Source organism: Homarus americanus, unplaced genomic scaffold (genome assembly GCF_018991925.1).
Source record: "Homarus americanus isolate GMGI-L3 unplaced genomic scaffold, GMGI_Hamer_2.0 scaffold41027, whole genome shotgun sequence".
NCBI classification, from domain to species: Eukaryota; Metazoa; Arthropoda; class Malacostraca; order Decapoda; family Nephropidae; genus Homarus; species Homarus americanus.
Genome location: NW_024745073.1, coordinates 426,295 through 440,402, shown reverse-complemented (window position 1 = coordinate 440,402; position 14,108 = coordinate 426,295). Strand labels below are relative to the sequence as shown.

The 14,108-nt window shown below is 41.5% G+C and overlaps 1 protein-coding gene across 2 annotated transcripts in view; it reads left to right on the top strand.

The window, feature by feature from the left end:
* Nucleotides 1–346: 346 nt before the first annotated feature.
* Nucleotides 347–14,108, top strand: part of LOC121878402 (phosphatidate cytidylyltransferase, mitochondrial-like) — a 29,849-nt gene continuing 16,087 nt past the window's right edge. For both annotated transcript variants that reach the window (XM_042384620.1, XM_042384621.1), the window contains exon 1: nucleotides 347–878. The gene's annotated coding sequence lies outside the window, so the exon portion shown is untranslated. The remainder of the gene's footprint in view (nucleotides 879–14,108) is intronic.

Here is a 14,108-nt window from a genome sequence, read left to right as displayed (position 1 = left end):
CGAGGTAATATGTTAGCAGTACACTCTGGTGCAGGCACACCAGTAGAATTGTCTCCCCGAGACCCGTGTCGCAACGTTAGGCTGGACACGGGCCAGGACATACGTAAACAATGGCCCATGTCACAACACCTGGTGCAGAGAATTATTAACCTTATCTCATCGTTTTGTCTTAATGTACATAGAGAACACACTAACTGACTTAGTGCCACAAGCGGCAGGAACTGGTGTGGCGCGTCAACCCCAGCCAGAGAAAACACAGACTCCTGAAGGTGTGATGTCAGTTAGGTGGAGGATGACGACTCTTAACAGTATTGACTCTTCACTCACATGTGACTACAGCAGTTTTATCATGGGTGTAGGAGAGCGTGATGTAAGTGAGCCGGGCTGCTGAGTGACGTCCGTGTTAGCTCACTTCTCCATAAACAAGTGGAGGCCAGGGTGGGTTGTCACACACTACCTGCAGGTGACGGGGCGCCCCACCAGGCTCATGACACTGCCAGACAGCATACTCCTAGCACATAAAGTGCTGTTGTAACCTCATCCTGATGCTACCCCACACACAGCAAGGCAGGGGCATCACGTTCTAAGGTGCGAACCGAAACACTGACCATTCCGTGGAGGGTGTGGGGCCAGGGTGATGATATATTCTCCTGCCATAAACCCGTAGAAGAATCAAGACATACAGTGTGGCACAACAACCAGCAACCAACACGTAGCAAATAAGTATACTGGTGCTATCTTCAGTACGCACGACGAGTATGTATCTCTGGTCACGATGGAGGCAGAACACAAGAGGGAGGCAGGAGTGAGAGTCCTTGGAGCGACGGAGACGACGGTCGACAAACTGCGGCAAGCAACGTGACACTCTGCATAACAAGGTGAGTTGATTATGGGTATGCTTAGTGGTGTAGGGATGGCCACCAATGAGACTGAGTAGAGGAAAATGTTGTCTGTCGTCTTGTAAACTAATCCAGCCACAATTCAAGGTTTTTCGTCGAATGATAATTATCTACCAAACAGATGCACTCAATTCGTCTCCAGATTGTCCAGGCAGGGAGGCAGGAAGGGGTAGGAGAGGAATCTAATCAATCTTATTCAGTTCAATTTACCTGTGAACGACTGCCAGGAAAATTGTAACTTCTATTAATTACACTCAGAACACCCGTCAATGTGATAAAAATAATAATCAGAGAGCCAGTTGAGGTGCGACCCATACCAGTCACCCTCGGCCTGTGTGTGAAGTGACACTACCAACATTCTTCATTATCAAGGCTACAGAAAATTAAGTTAATTTTTTTCGTCCGCTTAAGTCCAGTCTGGGCCCCAAATTTCTGCCTGTGCTTGAATACCGTACAGACTTGCTTTCCCAGTTCATAGACAACAAATATTCACGCGCTAGGACAGTTGATATCACTACACTACATGATACCACTCACTGACTGTATTGTATGTATGAATGTAAATGCCGTAGTAATTGTTATTGTTCTTTCCATTACTTCCCGTCTCATTTGTCTGTCTCCCTTCCTACCTGTCTATCTCTCTAACAGGTGAGGAAGTCTAGGGGAAAACATCGCCTGGTTGTTTACACTGAGAACCAAAACCTTACGACGTGCCAGCCTCCTTCCATGACCTGCCAGCCTCCTTCTACGACCTGCCAGCCTCCTTATACGACCTGCCAGCCTCCTTCTACGACCTGCCAGCCTCCTTCTACGACCTGCCAGCCTCCTTCTACGACCTGCCAGCCTCCTTCTACGACCTGCCAGCCTACGACCTGCCAGCCTCCTTGTACGACCTATTTACAGGACAGTCAACACTCCTCGTGACAGATGGTCTAAGAACGTCACTAACTGACTTATGATAAAACACAAAAACAACTTCAACAATATTATAAACAAAATAATTTAGAAACTCAACTCAACGATAGATACGTTTATTTAGCACCAGTAAGGAGGCAGAACTGGTGTGCACGGAGCCCTCTGACAATCACAACATCTGCAGGAAGTGTAATCATGACTGAGGTACTGTTTACACTCAGAAAGATTGGACTGGCAGAACTTGAGCCCCTATACTGTGTCTAGGTGTGCCCAGCCTACCCCAGGTCCGATGCAACACACTCACTGGATACCTCTACACTATTTTAGTTGCTGGCAGCTTCCCACCCGAGGTAATTAGATGAGGCTGACTACTACCTGATTTATATTGTCGAGGACCAGGCCTTAGTCACACGCAATTTATTACAGAACTTTAAAGAGATTATAAAGTACCACGCATTCTTAGACGAGGCCGACGAGGTGCAGATGTGATGCTGTACGTGCTGTAGCTGTTCTTAAACACGTGTTATTTCACTCTCTGGTAAGCATACATTAAGTAAACATCATGGTCTTGGTGTTAACTTCGTGGGAATTGTAACATAAATACGTGGTCACTAAGGTACATAATGAGCTATGGTATTTTGAATGAGTTGGGTTATAAGCTAATTGAAACGACCATAGAGCCAAGGGCAGCCTGGTACTATAACATCCCCTTAGGGTGGGTGGCAGTGGGCCGGAGGGGGGGTGGTATTACGTGCTCTGGTCACCTGGTCACGTATGGTAGGAGAGGCGAGTGTCTCATATATACACATACACTTGGGGTCAGGTGTCATAACTCCCCCGCCGTCAGTACATGAAATATTGCGACAATTTTTTTTAAACCTGTAGTGTAAAAAAAAAATAAGCAACAAATATCTATGTCAGTAAGAGCAATGCAAATCGTCTGGCGTTCTCTCCCCCTCCCTTAATAATGATACGTTTATAAAGCCAAGCCAAGCCAAGCCAAGCCAAGCCTAGCCTAGCCTAGCCTAACCACCCATCGTCCAAGTCATCGATGCTTCGTGAGTGTCTGGTGTATTCACTCTTGTAGTAAATGACACTGATAGCTTGTGTTCACCCTCCTCTCCACCATATTATTACAGGGTAGATATGAGACGTGTGTGTGTGTGTGTTGTGTTGTGTTACTAGATATTCAACAAGTGTTAATGATGGTGTTTACTATTATTATTATTATTATTATTACTATTATTATTAAGAGCATAGATGTCACGTGTCACATAAGTTATGAGTCCAAGTCAGAAGTTGCACAAGTAGCATGTCACATAGATAGGATGCAAAGGTAGGGGGTAGGTGGGGGGTTCAGCCAGGAATCACCCCCCCTCTATATACATACCACGAGTAGGTGAGGTTAGAGGGAGTGAGGGGAGGTGAGGGAGGGAGAGGGGTGAGGGAGGGAGAGGGGTGAGGAGTGTCTTGACTTAACAGGATCACAAGGGGAGTTTAAATGAGTTATTTATGCCTCCCTCCCTCCTTCCATCCTTCCTTCCTCCTCCCTCCCTCCCTCCTTCCATCCTTCCTTCCTCCTCCTCCTCCCTCCCTCCCTCCATCCTTCCTCCTCCCTCCTCCTTCCATCCTTCCTTCCTCACTACCTTCTTCTCTTTCCTCTCACCTAGTCCCCATCCTCCCTTCCCACCCAGTTAGCCCGTTTCTCTTTTCCTCTCCTCTTACTGTGTCTCTTTCATCTCCTCTTTCAACCCATCCCATCTAGCCTGCCCCTCCCTCTTGTCCTCCTTCCCTCCCACATCTCTAACTTTTCCCTCAATCTCTCTCTCACTCATCTTTCCTTTCCTTTATCTTCCTTCCCTATCATCCCTTTCTCAGCATTTAGCCCCTCCCAGCTACCATCTCTCTCTCCCGGTACCATATACGGTATACCAGCAACCTAATATCAGGAAGCGCTCTACTTTCTATCATTTTTTCCCTAATTCATTCTGGTGTTCGAGTTTTTGGAGAGGGTCATTTGTTGACGTTTCTTTGGGACTGGTGGTGAGGCAGGGTGGGCGGTAGGTGGGGGCTGGGTGGGCGGGGGTGGGTGTGTTGGAGGCTGGGTGGGTGGGGGTGGGTGTGTTGGAGGCTTGGGGGTGTGTTGGGGGTTGATTGGCACCCACCTGGGATATCAGACACACACACACACACACACTATCTCACCCCACACCTTACAATTATAAAAACAAGACTCATTTGGGAAATTATTTACTATAGACTTAAGTTACAAAATCACACTTTAGAAAAATCAAGCCGATATCTTATAATTACCAATAAGGATAAAATTTAACAGCTCATTACATCACCACCACAGCTCATCAAAGACCTCTACACCTCGTTATAAATCACCATAGGCTGACATAACTCACCAGCACCATCACTGAACACCAACAGACAATTACACAGCCCGTCAAAACAGTGTGTCACGTCAAAACAGTGTGTCACAGCCTACCAAAGCCTATCTATTACCTGACGTTACAGACCATTAAAGCCCGTCACAGCTTCCCACGCACCACCATAACTCACCAGCGACTAACACACTCAGTCACAGTCACATATCACCAAAAAAGGTATCACAATTCTTCACAGTCTGTCACATCCCGTCAAAACTTATCACAGACAAACACAGCTCAACACATCCCTCACCCATTGCAAGAAATAACAAGCTCTGGGTGGTAGAACTTGGGGCCTATAGTCCTAACATCAGTCTAGCATCAGTCAGACCCACGATGATGATAATAATAAAAAATAATAGTAATAATAGCAACAATAAAAATAATAATAATAATAATAATAATAATAATAATAATAATAATAATAATAATAATAACAATAATAATAATAATAATAATAATAATAATAATAATAAAAATAATAATAATAACAATAATAATAATAGTAATATCAATAATAATAATACTAAAAATAATAAATAATAATAAAAACAATAATATATAATAATATACACTGAAATGCGTCTCTAGTTAGGGGGGAAAATTTAATGTGTAAACCTCTGATATAATCTGAGCCTAGAGTCATGGTATTTCCGCTAACATGGTAGATAAAGGCAGAGGGGACCCAGGCAGTAAACGCTGTCTCTCTCCCTCTCTCTCATCTCACTCTATCTCTCCATTTTCTCTGTATTTCTCACTATAGCTTTCCCTTCACTCTCTCTCTCTCCTTTGTGTGTCTCCTCTCCCTCCCTTTATCTCTTTTTTCACAGTACACACACACACACACACACGTTTCCTAGAGGCCGTAAATCAACAAGGCTTAAGAAATAGTGGATAAGAAAGTCATAAATTACTGAAGACTGTAAAATATGGGGTACGTGGAAGGGGGGAAACACCGCCTTCTACCCTTCTCTTCTACCTGTGTATAACGTCAAATGTCACGCATTCCTCAGTAGGGAAACAATATACAGTTGAGGTCTTATGTGTGTGTGGTGGGAGGGAGGTACTGGAGCACTGCGGGCTGCTCCTCTTGACCAAGTGATGAAATGTGATTGTGATGGTTATATTCCGTGTGTGTGTGTGTGTGTGTGTGTGTGTGTGTGTGTGTGAGAGCCAGAGTTGGGCCATCACACTATAACGCTTCTCTCTCCTGACGTAGTTTGAACACACCACATCGTCAAGGATAACTACGTTCATTTAGCAAGTTTCTCTTAGTTGTAATCTTAGTTGTTATGGAGAAGGTGTGGATGTTATAGAGTGTAAGGTTAGTGACAGACAAACACAGGTACAGATGATATCAACCAACAAATATATCAAGGTACTACATACAGGAAGACACCAGGAGAAATTATAGTTTCATATATAACAAGTTTAGTCATTCCTCAATCTAACCTAACCAACCTTCAACTGATTGCCTCTCATTAAACATCAATACACCCGCCAGTTGTGTACAATCCTGTTCCATTAAATCCTAATACGATAAATTTGGGTTAAATTTGGCAAAGGTTTATTCTACTGCCACAAAATTACTAAATCTACATTTTCAGACAATCTTTGAGTAGCACCGGCAAAGGTGAGACAACAATGGAAGTCCTTGTGTGTTGGCTGTTGTAACATACCAGAGACGGGTACGACAAAGACCATATCAAGAAGGCTGGCGAGACACAAGCAGTGAGGGAGGGTGAGAGATCAACTTGCTTAAAATGATGGTGATCTACTCAGGGAGGGATCGTGCCTCGTGACCACCGCCTCACTGGCGACACACACAACACCACCAAGTGCTTACTCGTTCTGCTGATCTGTGTTGCCCACGACACTCAGATAACGTCCACCATAAGTGAAGCTCCCGCCACAGTGTGTCCTGATTCTGGTAAACTACATCAAAAGTATCAACTATTTCATACTGATACAGAGGTGAACCAGTTCTTTTTCCTCGTCTTACATCTATTATTTCAAGGAGTGATGACAGCTGAAACTCCTTCCAAAACCCTATAACATAACTACTACAGCATCTCTACTTTCATTCGTTACACACGAAAGAAGAGGGATAGTAATTATAGATGGGTAAAAAAATAATTTATCGGGGTTTTTTAGTTAATCAGTTTTTTTTATTCCAGTTTAATTATGACACAAAACTCTATAAGTCGTCACATCAGCGCAGGTTATGTCACAACGCCGTGCCGTCACTTATCCCTGGAGCAGCTCACAAAGGAACAATTTGGGTGAACAACCTGTTCACTGGTGAGATGGTGAACCTCGGCCGTCCTCACCCAAAACCATCTCGTAGGATACATCAGTCATCCTTAAAAGTAACCAAACCTGATACAGTATTTTTTCTAATCCTGTACTTTACAATACAATATAGTAATTACACTGCCTCCACCCCCCTCCCAGCACTGTCTCCTCCCCCTCCCAGCACTACCTCCACCACCTTCCAGCATTGCCTCCACCTCCCCCTACCTGAACCTCCAGACATCATCACATACTAAGAGTTTAAGGCAAGACAATCCTGCAGTCAGTTCAGTATGTAGCTAACTGACAGCTAATTAGTCAAACTATAATGATCGTCTTGTGCAATAACAAATATATTTGCTCCGCCTGCTGGGTGGGTCACGAGGCACCAGGAATATTGCAAGGAAAAAATATTATGATTTTGTTAGCAAGAATAACGGACATTACCCTGGAAACCTAAAGTTAGAGTCACCAAAAAATGTAAAATTTATTTGTTTTTCCAACGAGTAGCAATTTAAAGGATAAATAAATAAAATGAGTCAAACGAAACTAAACTTTTTGCAGAGAAATCAAGAAGTTATCAGAAAAATGGACGTAAAATTGTAAGCATACAAAATCGACTGACAATAGCATCTACTATACTATTAAAGTACTGTATTAAAACATACTGTAAACCTAAACTACGAGACTGAGAATCCATGGCCAGACGTTTATACCAGTGTACGGATTCACAATGGCAAAATAAATCAGTTAGTTACGTGTTTTTCTTTTTTCTTATCTCCATTTACAAAAAAAATATTTAACCATGCGAACCTCAGAAAGAATCCGGAACCAGAACACCGAGTGAATTGAGGGTTCAGTGAAGCTAAGGTACTCACTGACACTATATGTATGTCATGCTGATAGCCACAAGTGCTGGTCGCTTTGTTTACCTCTCTTATCATAATATTGGTGAAACTCTTATGATAATATTACCAAATATACGGTTGATACAAGTGTTGTATTATTTGTATCTACACCTGGGCGCACATAGGACAAGATTAGACAGGCGTTGCGTGTGTTTGTGCACGTCGATATGTATGGGTGTGTATAAAAATAATCCCGCTACAAGGGTGACCTGGACAAGAAGACGTTGGCCTGCCCCTCATACGACCAATATGTCGATGTCTGGGTGTTGTTGAGTGAACCTTTACCTAGTGATTAATGCGGTGTCAGGTGAGAGTCGAGGGGAGGAGGGCAGGAGGGGTCCGGCGTGAACGATGGTGGAGTGGGATTGGGATTAATTGGTAGTTTACATTGAGGGATGGGTCGAGGTGAAGTTATGGAGGGGTGCACGAGCTGCCACACGTCACCACAACCTCCACGCCCTCACGAGAGCCTCTTGTACAATTTATATTTTTCAAAACAAATGTGACCAAAAAATGAAATAGGAGTTTCAGCGATCTTTTCATTCGAATGTTTACCGACTTTCTCCCCGTCACGAAACTTAGCAAAATATGGTCTTTACAACAGAAGAGACAGCCTGGAGGTAATAAACTCGATCCAAGGCTTTTTTCTTCTTTTTTTTTAGCACGTTGGAGTGTCTGTGAGCTCTAAATAACCTGCCAGTGAATTGTGTTATAAATCTAGATCGAATTCCCCACGTTGTAGTGACTGACAACAACGCCTACACCCACCATCCTGGGGAGGGTTTGTCGTGGGCGAAGTGTTTATGGTGGTGTTCACAGTGGGCGAGGAATATACGATTTGTTGTCCGTAAAAAGGAAGTATAAACACGGTCGTCAGAATAGTACGCACCAACTTGTACAAACTTAAGTCACTGTACATATTAAACTAGTACTGTACAAACATGGCGCTTCAAGTGTCTGCTGATATATTGCTCCATCACCAACAGAATCAATGAATTCAGAGGTAAAAGTAAATATTGTCATTCACTATGATTTATACATTTCAAGATTTTAAAACCAATTCAACATAAGTAACAGATGTGCGAGCAAATATCTTGTTTGTAAATTTTAATCCTTTACGACATCTGACTTAACCAAAGGACCCGAAAATACACTGGTATCAGAGGATGAACATGCAGTTAAAGGCGCGTGCTGTTATGTGCGACTGCAGCAAAGAATTCACTTGCAATTATTTTCCAACAGCAGATATCATTCCGTTACTGCCATAGCCGACATACGACATATGTTAGTCTCAAGGTTGACTAAGCTCTATTCACTTGAAGGTGACCAATGCTTGAAAAAATGTCCCCCCAGGGCTGCGAACAGCCCTCGCCCAGCTACCACCGACCTATTTTGATGTTACCAGGGAGGATTTACACATCAGACTTGGCATAATTTATATTATGTACACAAGAGAGTGTGTGTGTGTGTGTGTGTGTGTGTGTGTGTGTGTGTGTGTGTGTGTGTGTGTGTGTGTGTCATGAAAATTGAAATAATACAAAAAGTGACCCTTGAAACCAATACGGTCAGACTTCGGCGAGCTCACTGATAACGACGGAGAAATGAGCAATAATTTGAATAAATATTTTTCAACAGTTTTCACCACCGAAAATTTAAACATGATACCCGAGGCACCGACTCTATTCAGAGATAGTGAAGAAAACAAATTAAGTGAGATAGTAGTGACTAGTAACGATGTTAGTAAGCAAATAGACAAACTAAAGCCTAATAAGTCACCTGGTCCCGATGAGATATTTGCCAGAGTATTAAAGGAATGTAAGGAAGAGCTTAGTATGCCCTTAGCAAAGTTGTTTAACATGTCATTAAAAACAGGTGTAGTACCAGAATCCTGGAGGATAGCGAATGTAATACCGATTTTCAAGAAGGGGGATAGATCACTATCCTCTAACTACCGCCCAATCAGTCTAACATCAATAGTAGGCAAATTACTGGAAGCAATCATTTCAAACTCTATTCGAAATCACCTGGAGAAGCACGATTGATCAATGATTCCCAGCATGGCTTCACAAGCGGACGTTCTTGTCTAACTAATCTATTAACATTCTTTTCATCAGTTTTCGAATCGGTGGACGAGGGCACAATTATGATGTGGTATATCTCGACTTTAGCAAAGCCTTCGACAGAGTCCCCACGAAAGACTAATTAGAAAGGTAGAAGCACATGGCATCAAAGGTAACATCCTTAAATGGATTAGGGCGTGGTTACAGGACAGGAAACAGCGAGTGAGCATTAACGGCACTAAGTCCCATTGGACAACGTCACAAGTGGAGTTCCCCGAGGCTCAGTACTTGGACCATTATTATTTATTATATACATAAACGACATAGATATCGGCATTGACAGCAACATAAGTAAATTTGCTGATGACACTAAAATAGGACGTGTTATTAAATCTGACGAGGACTCGGCAAAACTACAGGAAGATCTAAACAAATTTTTCGAATGGTCTGAAAAATGGCAGATGAAATTCAACGTGGACAAATGTAAAGTACTCAGTATAGGAGATGTAAACAGGGAAACCAGATACCAGATGAACAACGATGCCATAGAGAAATCCGACTGCGAGAGAGATTTAGGAGTAATGATAAGTAGGAACCTTAAGCCAAGTAAACAATGTGTTTTTGCTCGTAACAAGGCTAATAAAGCACTTGGGTTCATACAAAGGAGTGTTAGTTACAAGACTAGCGAGGTCATCCTAAAACTGTATCTTGCTCTTGTGAGACCACACCTGGATTACGCAGTTCAGTTCTGGTCACCGTATTACAGAATGGATATAGAATCCTTGGAAAGAATTCAGAGGAGAATTACAAGACTAATCCCGGGCATTAGGAACCTTGAGTATAGAGACAGGTTAAAGCATCTTAATTTGCACTCCCTTGAGAGACGTAGAGCGAGGGGCGACCTGATAGAGGTGTATAAGTGGAAGGCAGGGCTAAACAAAGGGGACATTACAAAGGTACTCAAACTATCCAACCAGGAGCGAACTCGTAACAATGGTTTTAAATTAGACAAATTTAGATTTAGGCGTGAAATAGGTAAACACTGGTTTGGAAACAGAGAAGTGGATGAATGGAACAAGTTACCAAATATCATCATTAACTCGAATACGCTGAATTGCTTCAAACATAGGTTGGATGCTCATATGAGCAATAGGGGTTGGGTGTAAACGGGACTGCCCAGTATGGGCCAATAGGCCCGCTGCAGTTTCCTCCATTCTTATGTTCTTATATTTGTTGTAACCCACTGTGTAATTACTTCCTTTAATGACTAGGTTGGGTTAAGTCTGATGTCAATTATAGGTTCACAGTGATACTAACTCTACAGTCACATTACACACTTAACCTTAAAAATGAGAAAGGCGACACAGTAGGCTGAGCCACGATAAACCAACAGTCACTATACATACTTCAGAGTGAGCCAAGTCAACTTGAATACAAACATGACAAAACTCTCCCAATAACATATTTTATTAGATGAAGTGTACTAAAACAGTAATATTTCTGAATGGTCTACACTAAACAAATACATACCTGTTGTCTCACTCCGCATTATGACATAACAATACTGTTGCTCAACATTGTCAGGTGAGAGCGTAAATCATCTTGGGTAATACCCAACCAACATATTTTTAGGGAAGACTAGCACAGTTACCCCATCACCCCCCCCCCTCCCCCACACACAATACATCAACATATTACTTCTGGCACAACATAACGCTGCCCAGAGGTGTAAAATGAAACCAATTTCAGAGGAAACAAAATTACGCTTCATCAAGAAAATAAGATCAGGAGTGCCTCTGTTAAGGGTTAGTGGTAGGTAGTGTGAAAGTGCATATTACTAAAATGCCACACTCAGAAACTAGGTCAAGCCAAATGATAAGAATAAACTATACTGAGTGACCGCACAGGCAGAGCCTCAAAAGGAGATAGGAAGGAACTGGTTCACAAATAGGGTGGTGGACGGGTGGAACAAGCTTAGCAACTTTGTAGTAAGTGCTGGAACGCTGGAAAGTTTCAAAAGTAGGCTAGATAGATTCATGGATGATAGAGTGGTAGTAACTCTCGACAGGAGCTGCCATGCACAGGCCAACCGGCCTATTGCAGACTCCTTATTTTCTTATGTTCTTATGTAACAGCCCGCCAAGAACTTCAATAACGTGGCAGCACTGTTTGCTTATAACACCGTAAATTTCTTACTGTTGTTGGCATTGGACCTAAGGTCATATTTTGCGCTTATTGATATATTCCATATTTGTCAAAACATGTCTGCATATATCGATTTTTGATCAACAGGCGGCACTTACCCCGCTAGGCCTTTACCTGGCATAACCTAGCTTGCACATGGTAATATTTGAAAGCTCGTTGTTTAGGTGTTTACGTCCTCAACAATAATGAAATAGATTACTAGTGGAGATAAACAATGTACAGCAGGATATATTCTGTGGCTCTATAAACGAAACCTTAATTACAGAACAGTTTGACCTAACAATAGCACTTAGCCTTGTGCCCTTGGTGATAATAACTGGTTGAAGGGTCATTCTACTGTGAGGAGTCCAACATCGCGCATCCTCTCCAAATTCCTTCACCATGGAAGTTAACTAGGAGTTAAAAACAACCTGTGAAGTGAGGGTGTAAACCAAGGGGGGTGGGAGCAGTATTTATGGGAAGGACAAATACTGCAGAAATTCCTAACTGACATACAAGTGTTATACTGTACGTCACACACACTCCGCCATGTTTGACCTTGCTGTAATACTTGAAACGCCATTTTAAAATTCTGTTATGAAATGAAATCTTGATAATTTTCAGGCGACTGTATTTATGCCACAAGGCAAATCACTAATGCATATGTAGCCTACACTCGTACCGGATTTTAAGCAATATTTTTGTAATATGGAAAACGTATTTTGATGATAAAGAGGAGCACCAGGGAAATTACAAATATCTTGATTGTTGAGTTTTTTAATCCAATTAGCTTACGTTTCGGAACATCACTACTTCCATCCTCAGAGATGACCCTAAACCTAAAGTGCTATTTGATTGATTGACAAAACAGAAGGAACTTACTTTAATATCAGGCAACTCAAGTTGTGGGCTTTCCTACTGGCACTTTCCCCTATTCAGTCCAATATAATGAGGGTCCTTACTGCCGGCAAACAACCAAGTGGCTACTACGTAACTGAAAATTTGAAAATGGTTTGAAATGTTTTGATGCGCTGATCGAACGTACTGTAGATTGTAAGGTATGAACCATCGACTTTTTTTACTGCAATTAATTTAATAACTACAACTGTAAATTATATATTGCAAGTTTAAAAATAAATAAATAAATTTATATATATATATATATATATATATATATATATATATATATATATATATATATATATATATATATATATATATATATATATATATATATATATATATATATATATATATATATATATATTTCACATGTTTGTTAACATTTATTATCAATACAACATTTGTATATATTTTTTTTTCCAGGTGAAATTTCAGTCATTAGTGTCAGCTACCGGATAACAGATGGCGGATTGTAACTTCACATACCAACCCGCTGCCAAGTGACTCCCTCCATTAAACTCCACACTTGTCGGCCCACGATATTACTTACGTAATTTATCCCGGTATTCACCAGACCAAGGAGTGAGAAACTTCTGATTCCGAGTCAAACAGTTTAGCAGTGCCAGAGGATTCGTAAAGGATGCAGGTCGTTTAGAATGTTAAGATCAGAGTACAAATAAGTACACTAAAGCTAACCTAACAAATCTAAACTCATATTTAAGCAAAGGGGTTTACTAATCTCGAGGCATAAGACCTAAGTAGCTTTGAAACAGCCGAGTGGGTGAAAAGAAATAAGGGTAACAGATTTGTCAATACTATTGTTGTTTCAATGAACAAAGTATAAAAAAAAATTCACGTCTCAACTTTACCGTTCTGAGGAGTTGCTACAAACTAATACTAACAATAACTACTATTGTACTTTGTGATTACAAATAGGTTAGTGATAGACAAACAATGTTGAGAAAGTTTACGGTAATAGTGAGACCCAGTAGAAGCGTGTACAAGTATTTAATCAAGGCTATTTAGAAGGGACGGATCAGTGGCCAACCAAGAACAATTGTGGCCAAGATAGGGGTGTGTCGGGGCAAGGATAAACATGTCCAGGTAAGGAAAAGTGTGGCCAGGTATGCTTGTCCATCATGTGACTGTGTTGGTTGGTACCGCAGGCTCGCACAAGGCCAAATATATATTACAGCACAAAAACGTAAGTACATTAAGATAGACATTTTCATTGTTGTTTATGAGGCAGACGGCGGAGCTATGACCACCCAGTCTTATAGTCTCCGTCACCTCCACTTTTATAAGATTTATCAAAGTGTTTTTATCGTGATGGAATATTTTAGCATCTCATACTATATCCCTTAAACAAGTTAAATTAGTTATGTGCATCCTGTTACACAATTCCCCGAGAGACGTCATTATTTATGTTATCAAGATAGCTATAAAACTCAAGAAAACATCAACATTCACCCACCCCCCTCAGCAACAGCTAACCTTCAAGGGCAGAACGCT